We start from the raw sequence: 14,494 nt of genomic DNA on the forward strand, positions 1-14,494 counted from the left end.
CGAAATTGTTTAGACTATCATCTTACTAGAGAACCAAATATAGCCTTTAAAGGTGTTATCCCACTCTGGAAAATGGATTTTTCCTAAAATGATAGGAAAATATGTTTTCTTTTTTTCTTTCTTTCCCGAGTCTGATGTTAAAAAAAAGAAGATATGCATATCTTCATGAAACGGAGACCTTTTAAGAAAAATGATAAGTATTTCCGAAAATGATAGGAATTTTCCTTCAGTTCTTTTTAAATAAAAGTTTTCAGGAAATTCATAAAAAGCGTTTTATCTGTCACCGCTAAAGTGTGAAAATCAGTTATTCTGCAGATTATCTCGCTTACGTGGGGATTAACTAGAATGATCCGTTAAAGTTCCAAATCTGAAAACTGCCAAGATAATTTGTATATAACCCACTAGGCACTTGCTAAAATGAAAATCAGATCTTTCCTGGAACAACAGTGACGTTTCTATGAGTTTAAATAAAGATAATATTGTTTATTTTTGTGTACAATGTAAGAAATTTATCGGAAAAATGGTCAAATAACAATTTATTGAAATTTCATTTTATCATATTCAAACAAAACAGTCAAACAACCATAAATAATAAGGTATTCAAACTGTTAACTACGAGAAAAAAACAATGAAAAACCGGAATTTTATTGCACCAACTACGTAATGAAGCCACTTAGTTCCTTCCATGTCATTACATATTATAGACGAGAAGTCTGATCTCATGAGACAACAGAATGGGGATTCGAGTCCCAGTGTTCACACGACAATATTTCTTCCATTTCCTTCAACACATAAAGAGTTTCAAGTGTCCTGCACTCCCCAATTTGTGACCCGAGACTATTAAAATACGATACTCTCATTCACACATAGATGGCAGCAGCACTTAACACAAAAAATTTTAGTATCTCCGATCTCTTATAATAGGAGGAAAAAACCAGATAAACTAAATAAACAACATTCCATGGTTCATTTAATTAAACGCAACTCAACTACAACCTGACTCCAATGCCCATTACCTACCGAAAAGCCTATCTCATATGTCCAGTTAAATTTATTTCTTATGGTAACAGTTGTTTTATAGGTTCAAACGGTTGTAAACGGTTTCAAAACCGTAAATGTAAAAATTGTTCTTTACCGTAAACTTTACGGTTAATTGGGTGGAGAGACTGATGCGATTATTTCACCGTAATTTTAAAACGAGAATTCTAACAGTGTAACTAAAAAAGAAGAGAAAAACAATATTTTGAACTGTAACGATACAAACACAGTTAATGCGGAAAATCTTGATTCCGCACTTTAACTGATCACCCTAGTTAATATGCTGATCATTTAGGTATGGTACATATTAACAACTTTCGAGCTTTAACCATATCATATCTACTGTAATATATTTAATGTTTTTGGTAATTGGCCACACATTAAAAAAAAACTCTCATATATTATCCATAAATATTTTATCACATCCTATCCCTAGAATACACACACACACACATCGTAATATTTATGCACTTTTCTTTGGTATAATTGCTACCACTAAAGCTGAAACGCCATTAATATGCACATTACCTTACTAATCTGCATATTAACTCCAGGTCTGTTAAAGAGCAGAATCAAGAGTTTTATGCAACTACCAGCGTAATGGGTGCATTAACAGTCTCCGTATTATTAAAGGCTCAAAAGTTGGTTTCCCTCATTCTATCAAATAATTTATTGACTGTTTGCTTATATTGACTTGAATCTTCAGACACCAGAAAAAAAAAAGAAAAAAAGAATGACATTGTGTTAATTTTCTTCATTGTAATAATATTTCAAACCGTTTAATTCCTTGTATTAATCTTTTTAAGTAGTTGATGATTGATTTCATCAAGTAATGTGTTGATTGTAATAACTTTTAGATAGCGGAAGCTTCTCACTTAGGTCGATTCAAATTTTGCACACTTAAATATGATATCATATCTAAAAGCCTTAAATTGAGCCTAGATGTTTTTTTATGTTAAATCTTCCTAATACTTGCTACTGAAAGAAAGAATGTTAACATAGTCCATATTTTTGTCCAACCCCTGTATTTCTGGTTACATTCGGACGATGCCTATTTATGAATCGAAATATTTCTTTTGAACTACAAAACATGATTCATTACGCTTTAAAAATATTAGTGTCCTACAATTTTGCTTCAAATATATCAGGGTAATTCAGAATTAGTTAGAGGCTTTACTATTAATCACTTACGCATTTCTTCTTCTCTATTATTAAAATCAATAAAAACATTTAAAATAATAATAATAACATTTTGAAACAAATACTGTTTTATTTAAAAATAGTTATTATATCAAGTAAATTCGAAGGCACGATATCATTCTTGAAATCAATTAAATCCAAGTTATCATTCCAAGAATGCTAATAATTATAATCTTAATATGGTTGTTGAGGTTTGAGTTCGAGATTACTTAAATAGTTTGAGTTTCCTGTGCTGGCAACTTCTTATTGTTTTTATATTCTTTTTGATGTAAATAAAAGTTAAGTTTTCAGTTTATTCTACGTGACTTTCAGTCTGATTTGCTCTCAACAAAATCCAACATTTGGTGCCGAAATAACTCGGTAAGTCATACTGAACTTGTTATAATTACTTTCGTCAAAAATCTGAATTGGAATGGCTACCGGTAGTGAAAAACTTGTAATATTTAAACGCAAACGAACAACGCTACGTACCGCCATTACGAAACTAACGACGAAATTGAACGATGCTGCTAGTACACAAATTGAAAAAAAATACAACATTGAACGTTTACTAGATAAAATTAAAGAATTAACCTTGGCAGGCGATGAAATACATAATTTTTTAAATGATGAAGAATATCAGGAAGATATAATAGAATGCGAAAGATACACAGAATATGCTCATTTGGCGTTATTTAATTTCAAAAGAACAGCGAATCGGAACACGAATTCAATTTCTGAAACATCGCCAACAGCTGCCAATATAAATAATTTTTCGTCTTCGCCTTCCCACACACAATCTATACCGACAATGCTACCACTTTTCATGCAGCAAATAAGGACTTGATTCTGCTATGGCAAGTTCTGTCATCAGCTAAAACTCAGCAATATTATGCCCAAAATGGCATAACTTGGAAATTTATCCCCCCACGAGCGGCTTGGTGGGGAGGCAGGTGGGATCGCCTAATAGAACATGAAGGACGAGATGGAAAAATAAGATCCTGTGAGCTGAGAGTTAATGGTCACAATATAACCCGTCCGGTAGCTCTGGTCATCCCCCTCGAGGTCGACCAGGGTGGGGAGGATGTTGAGGTTTGAGTTCGAGATTACTTAGATAGTTTGAGTTTCCTGTGCTGGCAACATCTTATTGTTTTTATATTCTTTTTGATGTAAATAAAAGTTAAGTTTTCAGTTTATTCTACGTGACTTTCAGTCTGATTTGCTCTCAACAAAATCCAACAATGGTCTAGCTCAATGTACGTACGAGAGATCTCAAATATGCAGTAAAAACAAAGCACCATTAAAATATATGAATCCAATTCAATTTTTCGAACATGATTTCTCTTATTCTTTTGTTGCTAAGGCAACTAGGACACGTTTCTTAATGTTGAAATTTATACATGGATCATGAACAATTAGTTTGTTTTATTATGTTGGTAGTGCATCCTGGATCACCAGAGTTGAGTTGTTTCAACACATGAAATTCAGTTGATGAGCAATCCTGTGTACAGGCAGTTTCAATTTAGTTCAGCATTGACTCAATATACTATATTGCTATATTCAAATAAAAATATTGCCACAATAACGCAAACTTATAATGAAGGCTTTCAAAATGCAACTTAAGCATCTTATAAAGAACCAATCGTTTCCTGACAGCTTTGAGCAATATCGTCACATTATTGACAATGATCGTTATTGAAATTTGACTAAAATAATCAAATTTCAATTGAGGCTCCTTGTCGGTTGACAATAAAAGCTTCAATGGTTTTCCAGAGCTCCAGTACATATTAAAGTGTTCTAGCTGGTAGGAAAGTGGTCAAAATTTCATTTAAGTAATTGGAAATCTGGAATGAGAATACCACTGAATTCACTTGGTTGAGTCAAATCACGTGCTTGTGTATGGCGTGTTAACTTTAAAGCTATTGTGTTTGATTTATCAATACGGTGGATCAAGTTTTGGATTAGATTTGATTGGATGCATGCAAGCTATTTCACTCTTGCGTGTCGAACCTGACTGTTGAATCATGGCATAAACAACTACCACGATTTGCCCACGCATGTCATCGCTTGCAGTTGCAAGTTTCTAACCTCTGGCACACAAAAACGAGTCATATAAAATAAAAATGTCCAAAAATGCATTTTTCCTATATTGACAAAAAATGTGTGAAGTTAAATATTTAATACGCAAAGAATGAACAAGACAGAGTGCATCACTTTTGCAATTATTTGTTATCACCACCAAAAATTTCTCACGCTTCTTTCGAAATTAATACTATCTCAGTTTCAGTTTGAAACAATTATTTTCTCCTTTTATGTCATTTTGGGAAATAAATTTACAAAAATTTGTATTTATTTTATTACATTAAGTTATTTTAAAGATCAAACTTGCTATTATTAATAATTTTTCGGTTTGCTAGGGTCTTCAAACTTTAACTAGTTCTGGATAGCAATGCAGGTAGGTTTCAATTGTTTTCTAATCTCTATATAATCTTTGATACACTCTTTATCAAAAACATTGTGCTTTTAAGAAAAAATTCCAATAAACTTTTATTTTAGTTACACTGATATTTTTCTCAGAACTAAAACAATAGCTATTGAAAAAATAAAATCATGCATTTATTTCCAATTTTCATTATTATTATTAAATTTTTATTATTCTCAGGAACTGTTCAAACATTGTAGATTTTGTCAACAAAGTTTAAGTGAAAAATACATATCTAATATTAAATTCGGTCTGACAAAATTGACTGAAAGTTTTTGCTTCACAAAATAAAAATAAAATTTCAAAATTATTTCAAGTTTTATGCGTTATCAATCTGCATAACAATCGAATCAAAAATGTATTTGCCATGTACCCAAATAAATTTTTTTTGAAAAAATGCAAGCATATATAAATATACTTTTTAAGTATATTCAGCAATTTTTTATCTAGAGATTCCGAAGGTCAAAGATGATGAATGACATCAATATCCTGCTTAAGTCTGCATCCAGAGAAGATAAAAAAAATTTACCCGTACGAAGCAATAAAACCTAAGGCATTAGTTTACTAAAAAAATACTATTTTATCTATCAAAAAAGTACTAAAAACTTACTTTCTGAATCATTTTATGCCCTAAATCATAAGAAAAATACAAATAAGAGTAAAGTGCACGTTAAGTCCCGTTGATTGGCAGGTCATTTTACCGTGAAATATATTTTTATAACTTTTTTTTCCATCTTAGATGGCATTTTTTACGCTAGAAAAATTTCCCGACCGTAAATAAGATTTTTAATAACCTAGCGTAACCATGTAACTATCCATCCTTAAATTCATTCTAAAACTGTCCTACGTAGTCGGGGAAAAATACACGTATTGTAACAGCTGCCTAGATATATTTTAATCTTGTTCTATTTTTATAAATGATAGTTTTCTCAACACTTTTTATAGGAAAGTATTTTTTTTTCTGTCCCATTGTTCAAGAAGGGAATGAAAGGAATTGGAAGATTTTTCTATATTTAGAATATTAATATTCGAAATTTATTCACCTTCTAGATAGAAATTTTAAAGAAAGAAATTGGAAGTGATTTATACAAAACTACTTTTTTTTTACTCGAAATTCTCTTTTTCTCACTTTCTGAATCATTTATTCTTCGTCGTGGTTAAATTTTTCAGGTCAATACAAAAGTAGTAGATTTTTAATGAAATTAAAATTTAGGCAGAACTGAAAAAAGTATTGCATTTACGAATACACTTCAGAAGAATAAAATTTTATCAAGTATTATTTTCCATGCCATTGTTACAAAAACTGATTTTAGAATTTAATAAAAATAATCGATTTCACCTTACAAAAATTATTCGTTTTTATGCATCATATTTTCAGAACAATACTCTTCATTTTACATTTTTCAACCTTAAGCAAACAAAACCCATCAAATTTGCAATGTTATAAATTTAAAAACAAAATCGAATGCCACTAAGCCTTTGATTTGACGCAATTCAGTGGAGAAATGCTAAAATTGATATCTATTTAGTTTCAACAGCGTTGAAGAATTTTAATTATTAGCAGTCATTTCAGAATTAAATTTTCATATCTACAGCTTTCAATATTGTACAAAGAGTTAATATAATATTCAGGTAGTTATGAAAATGATAAAATAGGATTCTAAATATTTCTATTGTTAAACATCCTTATAACTTTTCTTGTACGAGCCTTTCAGTAGCAAAGCTACCACTTCTTATAGCTGTTCAGTATTGGGGCAGTTTTAATAGTGCCTATTTTCAAAATTAACTAAGCATCATTAGCGTCAAAAAATTATAAAACGATTTTTTACATTTCTCTGATGCGAATTAATACCATTTTTTCATTAATTTTGCTTTTCAGTGCATAGTTTTTATTTTTATTTCAATTAGTATCTCTTATCAAAATTAAATAAGCATCATTGTCTTCAGTAATGGTATAGGGATTATTTACGGTTCGAATGAAATATAAACAAATTTTGTTTTTTGGAACAAACTTCTAATTTTTTTTTAGTATCAATTAGAGCTTGCGACCAAAATTAATGAAATATCAGAGATATCATAGATGGAGACTTTTTATGGTTCCCCAGTACGAATAAATAACTGTTTTCTAGCTCATTTACTTTTTAGTACAGATCTTTTTCTTTTTATTTGAATTGTACAATAATTAACCAAGCATCATCGTCAATAATAATATTTCGATTTTTTACGCTTATCTGAAATGAGTCAGTAATATTTCTCCATTTAATTTGCTTTTCAACCTATAATCTCATTTTTTACCGCTGGTTTCAAATTATTTAGGTTTATAGAAATACGTTTTAAACATAGAGCTTAGACAGAATAAGCAAGTGATTTCAGATAACTTTAAGAATACTAATTTGGGGACGAAGTCCACCTATATTTACACGTAAATTTATCTGACATAACTAAAAAAATCTAATTAAATATATTAAAAATTATGCAATAAACTCCTTTTGAACGTGTTTTAAACTTCCTTTTTGATTAATGAAAGCCCTATGGTATCATACATCAATGATGTTATCTTTTAAAATATTTCTTAAATTAGAATAAGCTATAGTTTAATTTGGTACTCGGAATTCAAGAAGAAGATAACAAATACCCACTCATTATACCTATAAAGTCAGCGCCAGTGGATCGCTTAGGAGCAAAATGGCGTATTAAAGTTTTTCTACTTAAGTTTATAATTCTTTCTCGTCTACGTCTTTTATTTAACTTATACTTTTTATTTGTTCATGCATTTTACTGTAACCGTGGTATATTTTTGCCTTGTGTACCTGACAACTTCAATTAGTTTTTTTTTTTTATGTTCTACATGACTTCGAGCCTGACTTTGTGTTCACTAAGAAATATATAGTGAAAAAATTGAAATCTTTGTGAAAGAATATAGCATGAGTCACTTAAGAGAGTTTATACTTGACGTATCTGGCTTACTCGAAATGGAATGGAAAGAGTAGTTGCTAACGTAAAATGCCACGTTTCAACAACCAATCAGGATCGAGATACCCGCACTTAATCTCTTAGAGGCATCGCATTTAAAGCAATTGCTAGTTGGCATGGAAACAACGGCAACCAATGAAGAAACTTCGATTTTCAAACGTCACTCCCAGAACGATATAGTTGAAATTTTTTCATGATTTTTGAGATAGGTAACTAAAATTGCCCCTTTCATTCATTTTAGGATGCTGACGCAAACAGTTATAAAAGAGACACGCAGACTAACTCTTCATTCTATTATTTCAGATATATCTTAAGATATTAGTTTTATTTGTGAAATAAAATGTATAAAACTAAAATAATATAAGATTTCCTTATATATATGCAGTTATTTATCGTATTTGTTATTTGTAGATAAAAAAAAATTCTATTGTGATCTATGTCTGATTCCAACTGACAGTCAATTTTAAATAATATTTTTTCAATGGTTGGTTTGAGGAAAAGTTATCAGTCAAAACATCTATGTCATCAGCCACTAAGATATTATTTGTTATAGCCGGGGGAAACATCTGTCTTTTTTTAACAATTTTAATAAATTCAAGATCTTCACACTCGAAGTTTACATTCTTGATTAGCATTTAACTCACCGATAACTCCTCAAAAACGAAGAGTAAACTGAGATACGTTGATAAAAACCCGCGGTTTGCCTGCAAATTTCGGCTGAAGAGAAACGTTTAGTGTTTAAACCCTGAATTAACTCATACCCAGGAATTAACTTATTTCATTACCCAGGAATTAACTATTATTATTTTTCATTTTTGAATAAGTTTTAGTGCGCTGCTTAAAACTCCGCCACATAAAAGTTTGAAAATGCGACCTCTTCAAAACATAGAAGTACGTAGAAATTGAAAGATACATTAAGGGCCCCACTAATTTCACTTACCTTCCAGATACAATTACTGGGATAATATTTTCCAGAGTGCAAATACTCTCATGTTTTAAGGGTCGGTCAAGAAACTATATTAATAGAAAATAAGATATGTTTATTCGGAGAAAGTACGTTTGATCCGTTTTAGTAGTCTTAAATATCATCTGTCCTCACAAATATGCATATTTAAAATCAGGCGTCAGAACCATCAAGATTGGTTTTTAGTAAGTAAAAATTCGTTTCTTAGTAGGAAAGTTAATCAGTGTATTGATTTTACTTTATATTATTTTGTTTATTATGCTCTCTATGAATCGAACATACGGAAGAGGACTAAAGAGAATGCGAAAATATTTTTGTTTTGTTAACGCATATTTTGTGCTTTCATGTACAAAACAAATGAGCAAAAAGTTTGAAATTAGTATTACATCAATTGAGTTTCTGTTTAAATTTTTTTTGTAACAGGTGTGATCCAATTCTTAGTTTACGACTACAAATGTTCAACACCGCTGCCTTTTAACTTTGAACCCAATCCAGAAGACAAGAAAACTCCTTGATCAAACAACAAAACAGCTTGATGGAACGTGATGGATATGTGACGAAAAAAACCACGAACATATGCCACGTTTAGCTCGATGCAAGAGAATTGTTCATTCATCATCCGTCCACCACTGTTTATATTTTACGTCAGCACTATCTTCGGTGCGAGTCAGGTGCAAAATTCGATTTCCTGAGTTTTACTATCTGAACAAATTTCAACATTTTGCTGATGTTGTCGAAACGGAAGATCATTTTTATGTTAATTTTGAATATTCACCCAATGACTCGTTAAGTTTTAATGATTTTGATTCCTTATATGCCGAGGGTAATAAGAGTCATTTCAAAATTAAACTATTTTTAAGCAGATTATTTTTCCTCAGTTCTGTTTCAACGAGATTATCGTTTCAGAAAAGTACACAAACTTGTAAAAAAATTCCCTAACTCTGTATCGTTTCCCTAGAGATTGTTTCTTGACGTCAGAAGTAGTAGGAAAGAATTCCCTTTGATATTTGATTTAATCCCTTGTTTTTTCCCCAAAATCCTTCGGATATATCTTCAATGATTCATACTTTGTGATTGTTTCTTTCTTCTAAATTAACTTCAGGGAAGAAAGTTATAAATGTTACAGAGGGTAAAACTTTTTCTGTTTTTCAATAATTGAAATGGAAAAAAAATTCTGTCGCCAACAGTACTTTTTTAGTGCTAAAAAAGAATTCATAAATAGTTTTTGTAGTATTGCAAAATATAAAACCGATTACACTAACTTGTTAAATATAGTTTGTTGAACAGATGTCTGAAAATTATGGAAAGAAATTCTTCTAAAAACTATATAAACTTGTTTTTAACAAATACTGTTCGTACTGAGAATCACTTTAAGGTTTAATACGTAGGTATAATATGTAGGTATAAGTATATATCACATCGTTACTGAGAGGGGAAAATAAGCATGTCTAAGGCACCAGGCTACACGTAAGTAATATTTATTTAGGCATATTTATGAAGAACTAGCATCCAAGTAACCCACAAATCGAAGTGTTCTCGAATAAAACTTGAAGGAAATCATGCAAATAGTCCCGTAATAATGTTTTGTCTTCAGGAAAAAAGAAAACCTGAGTAATTGCAAGTGGTCGAAGGAAAAGCACGTTTCTCATAGTTAGTAAAGAAAAAAAGTTAACATTTAAATTAATGCACATACTTGAACTATTAAAAGATTACGAGGCATAATGTAAATATTAAAGTGTGAGAAAACGTTTTGTTTTGAATAATAAATTAAGAAAAAAATTTAAATAAAGGAATAACATAAAAAGGTTAGATTGAAGCTTTTCATGTTATATATATATATATCTCTGATGCGAANATAAACACAAAGAATTATAAAATGAAATATAATATATCTATGTATGTATATACGTATATATATTTTAAATATGTAGGTATATGATCCCCTTTTTGAGCCTATTGATTTAAAAATTTTCTGAGGAGGGTTAAGGAAAAACGGGTCTACACTTTTTTAAAAAAACATTTGGCACTTTATTTTTCAATGTGTTCCTTAGGATTGAGAACAACACGAATTTTCTTATCGCCAATGGCGACAAACCCTGTTTACGTGTGAAGAGTATCTGAAGAAATATTAGACTTTAATTTTGCCAATTCACAACGTCTGTGAAACGTCAACAAAAATTCGGTAAGTTTCCATAACAGCAATAACATTGTCTAAAATAGTTTCCAGACATTTTTAAGTAAAATTTTTCAGACATTTTAAGTAAAAATTTCCAGATAATGTAATGTAGTTTCAAAATTACTATAAAATATTGATGAAAAAGGAGTTAAATGTCTTGAAAAAAAGTAAAGGCAATTAAAAAAAGAAAAAATAAATAAGCTCATTTCATTTTTCGTTAAACAAATAAAAACAATGATGATAAAACTTGACTCACTTATTATTTCTTATTTATTTGTTTTTATTATTTTTTTTTTTTGTGCTTTAACTATTAATTCCTACATGAGGTTTAAAACTGAATTAACAAGTCGGTTACCAGACCAAGCTATAGGTTATTTCTCCTCTACAGTTAAAGACGACAAGAATTTTTTATTGGTAGCAGATGTATGTTATCCATCTATTTTTGCCGAAAATATTAACATCATATTTTCTGCAATAACATATTGTTTACTTTAATGCATGTCAATAGCATATTGTTTACTTTATTCTAACGTTTCATAACCGGTCTTTATCACCTTACTATCATTGAAAAAAAGTTTTCTCAAGGACCATGCAAGTTAACAATGTCCTTTACGAGTTAACACCTAGTGTACAACTGGCTACCATCTCAATTGATTCTCCGCCGAAGCATTCTAATCCCAATGCTCATTGAATCTCTACTCACCATCCGAATGATAAAGAAACTTGAGTGAAAAATTTAGTTCTGGAAGCTAGTTAGTCACTTAAAGACTCAAAAGTATTTAACATTACACATGTTTCGATACATTTAATTATAGTCTATTCGCAATAATGCAAAAAGTACATCTTTGAAAACAAATGTAGTTAAGAGCCAGTGATGGATACCAATAGCTGTAAACAAGAGCCGTGGTGGCTCAGGGAACAGAGCGTTTGTCTACCAATGGTCGGATTCGAATCCCAGCGATCGATCCGAATTTCGCTCCCATCTCGCACCAAACACAGGGCTGACGCAAAAATGTCCTCAGTGATAAACGGATCTTAGGTTAGAGTCCCCTTGTCGTCAGGCTAACAGTGGAAGGTTTTCATAATTTTCCTCTCCATGTAACTCAAATTCTGGTTAGTTCCACCAAAAGTCCTCCAGGAAGGCAAAATCGGTGATCTGGGAACTTGATCCAGGAGGTTTCTTGTCCTCTGGATTGGATTCAAATTTACAAGTCAACGGAGTTGAACATTAATGGTCACAAACGCAAAATCGGGTCGGCTGTTCGGTGACGGTAATAAAATGAAATAAAATAGCTATAAACCATGGATGAAAGCTTATTTATATCAAGGCAGAAGGAGAAAAATACTGGTAAAAAAATCATTTCATTATAGCTTTTTTCTAGCAAAGATTACTATCCATAAATACCAAAACGTTTTAGCAGTTATTGCCCTCATAGGCTGGCCTGCCAACTACTACGCTTTTTGCAAAATATTTTATCGAGTGTTTGACATTCAAAAACCAAATCTTTCAAAATTTCGCCAACATCTTAAAAGTTTCACCACGACAGAGAGGGGACAATGCGACATTTCATATGAACTTTTAAATCATTTATATGTAATGGTGTGGAAAATAAGTTTGAATGAATAAAAAATTATACATTAAAACTTAAACTTACCACTAGAATAAATTTTCACAAAAAGCGTAGAAAGTTATTGTTAGCCCTGCATAAAAATTGCTTTCTTTTTATTCGAAAATATTTGTTTCAGTGGCAGGAAAACTTACGTTCATTCTTGACTTACTAAATGTCATTTAAAGTTTTGCTGCCGGTCACTTCAAATAAATAATTCAAATATTCATATAACATGCCACTTAATGGGAATTACTTCTTAGTGAGGTTTTTAAAGTATTAGAGATAAATAAAACGAAATTAAATAAATGTTAGTTTTTTATTCGATATCCTTCTTTGAAGTCTTTTGCCAAAAGTGGAGCAGTTAACTTCCCTGGTTGTTGTTGTTTTCGTGTTCATAGATCTTTAGATCACATCAAAGGTCTGGACTACTGTGGCCTCCAGCTTCTGCGCCTCTTGACCGTAGAGAACAGCTCTCAGATTGTCCTCAATTGGCTCCCATCCCAATTTCAAAACATGTGTGGTGAGTGCGGGGCACTCAAAAATGTGCTTTGGTGCCAACATGACATCCGGGCAGTTTCTGCAGGGAACGTATGTCCTGATCTTGTCCGGGAGAATTTTCATCCCCCTGAAGTGATTAGTTCTAATTCTTTCTATTACCGATGTCAAGGTTCTAGGGCAGTTGAAGTCAGTGATAAGTGGCTTCTTAAAGGTGTGTGGTAGAAACTTCCCTGTTATTATCTTAATTTATTCGCCATATATATGCAATCCTTAAAAACAAAATACAATGATAGATAAAATAAAAAAAATTGACGTTTATATTGTGATAAAGAAGTTTCAAATTTCTTTTGATCAGTTTTCACTATAAAATAAAAAAAAATATTTTGCGCTGCGCAATTCGCGATCGCAACGAACTATAGGGGGCGTTGTTGTATGAGACTAATACCTGCGATTTCTATATGAACAGTTATTCAGTTACTCTGGAGACGTCTTTAATGTAGCGTGTAACATTGTAACGTTCCTTCTTTGTCGTGGCTCACTAAATTTAAAAAAGAAAAATGTTTGATATCCTTTCTTATGCAACCGAAAATAAGATGGTATCTCTTTTTTTTAATGAAGGAACATCCAAAACACATCTGAACAATATTTGTAAAAAAAAAAAAATATGTATCATCTTATTAGAGTTAAACCTAATGCCTGAGAAATAGTTCTACTAAATTTAATGATATAACCTGAAAGGCCTATTTAAACTTTACATTCCATAGTTTTAAGAATCATATTACTTCAAACATTAAAATAAACAAAACGTATACATACACTTCATAATTTTATGTAATTTAATTTTGTAAAAAAAGTTCTTTGACAACAATTTTTATCAAGAAATTTTAAGTTTTAATAAAAATCATTATTCAGAAACTAAAAAAACGTAAAATAAAGAATGCTTACGATACAAAACAAAGTAAAAAATTTTATTTTATGAAAATTAACACTTACCTGCTTTATAAATCAGAAAAATTCCAAAATGATTGCTCTTCGATTTTTGTTACCATTTTTTAGTGCTACGAAAATGCGTCTTTGGGATTTGCCAAAAATAGAAAAAAATACAATTTTATTTTTTCGGGAGCGAAATATTTTGCCCATTGTTCACCGAAATCCGATTGACTACTTTGAATTTAAATAAAATGTTTTATTTTACGATTTGTCGCAAAAATTTTGGTGCAGATTGGTGGCACTTAAAAACCGCCAAATCTGTAGTTATTACGTAAGAACCGAATTTTTATTCCATACTTTTTTCAATCATATTACTTTAAACAATAGAATATGCAAGAAGTATACATTAACACATAATGTTATACCATTCAATTTCTCAAAACAATTATTTAAACAACAATTTTTATCAAAAAATTATAAACTAAAAAATGTAAAATAAGAAATTCTTAGGATAAAAAACGATTTTAAAAATTCCTCATATTGAAATAAAAAACTTCCATACTGTTTCTCTTTTTATTCTTGTAGTTCTTAATCAGACGTAAAAAAGCATTCTGCAGAGAACTATCATCAAATGAGAAAAAAAA

The sequence above is a fragment of the Parasteatoda tepidariorum genome, chromosome 3 (genome assembly GCF_043381705.1).
Source record: "Parasteatoda tepidariorum isolate YZ-2023 chromosome 3, CAS_Ptep_4.0, whole genome shotgun sequence".
Taxonomy (NCBI): domain Eukaryota; kingdom Metazoa; phylum Arthropoda; class Arachnida; order Araneae; family Theridiidae; genus Parasteatoda; species Parasteatoda tepidariorum.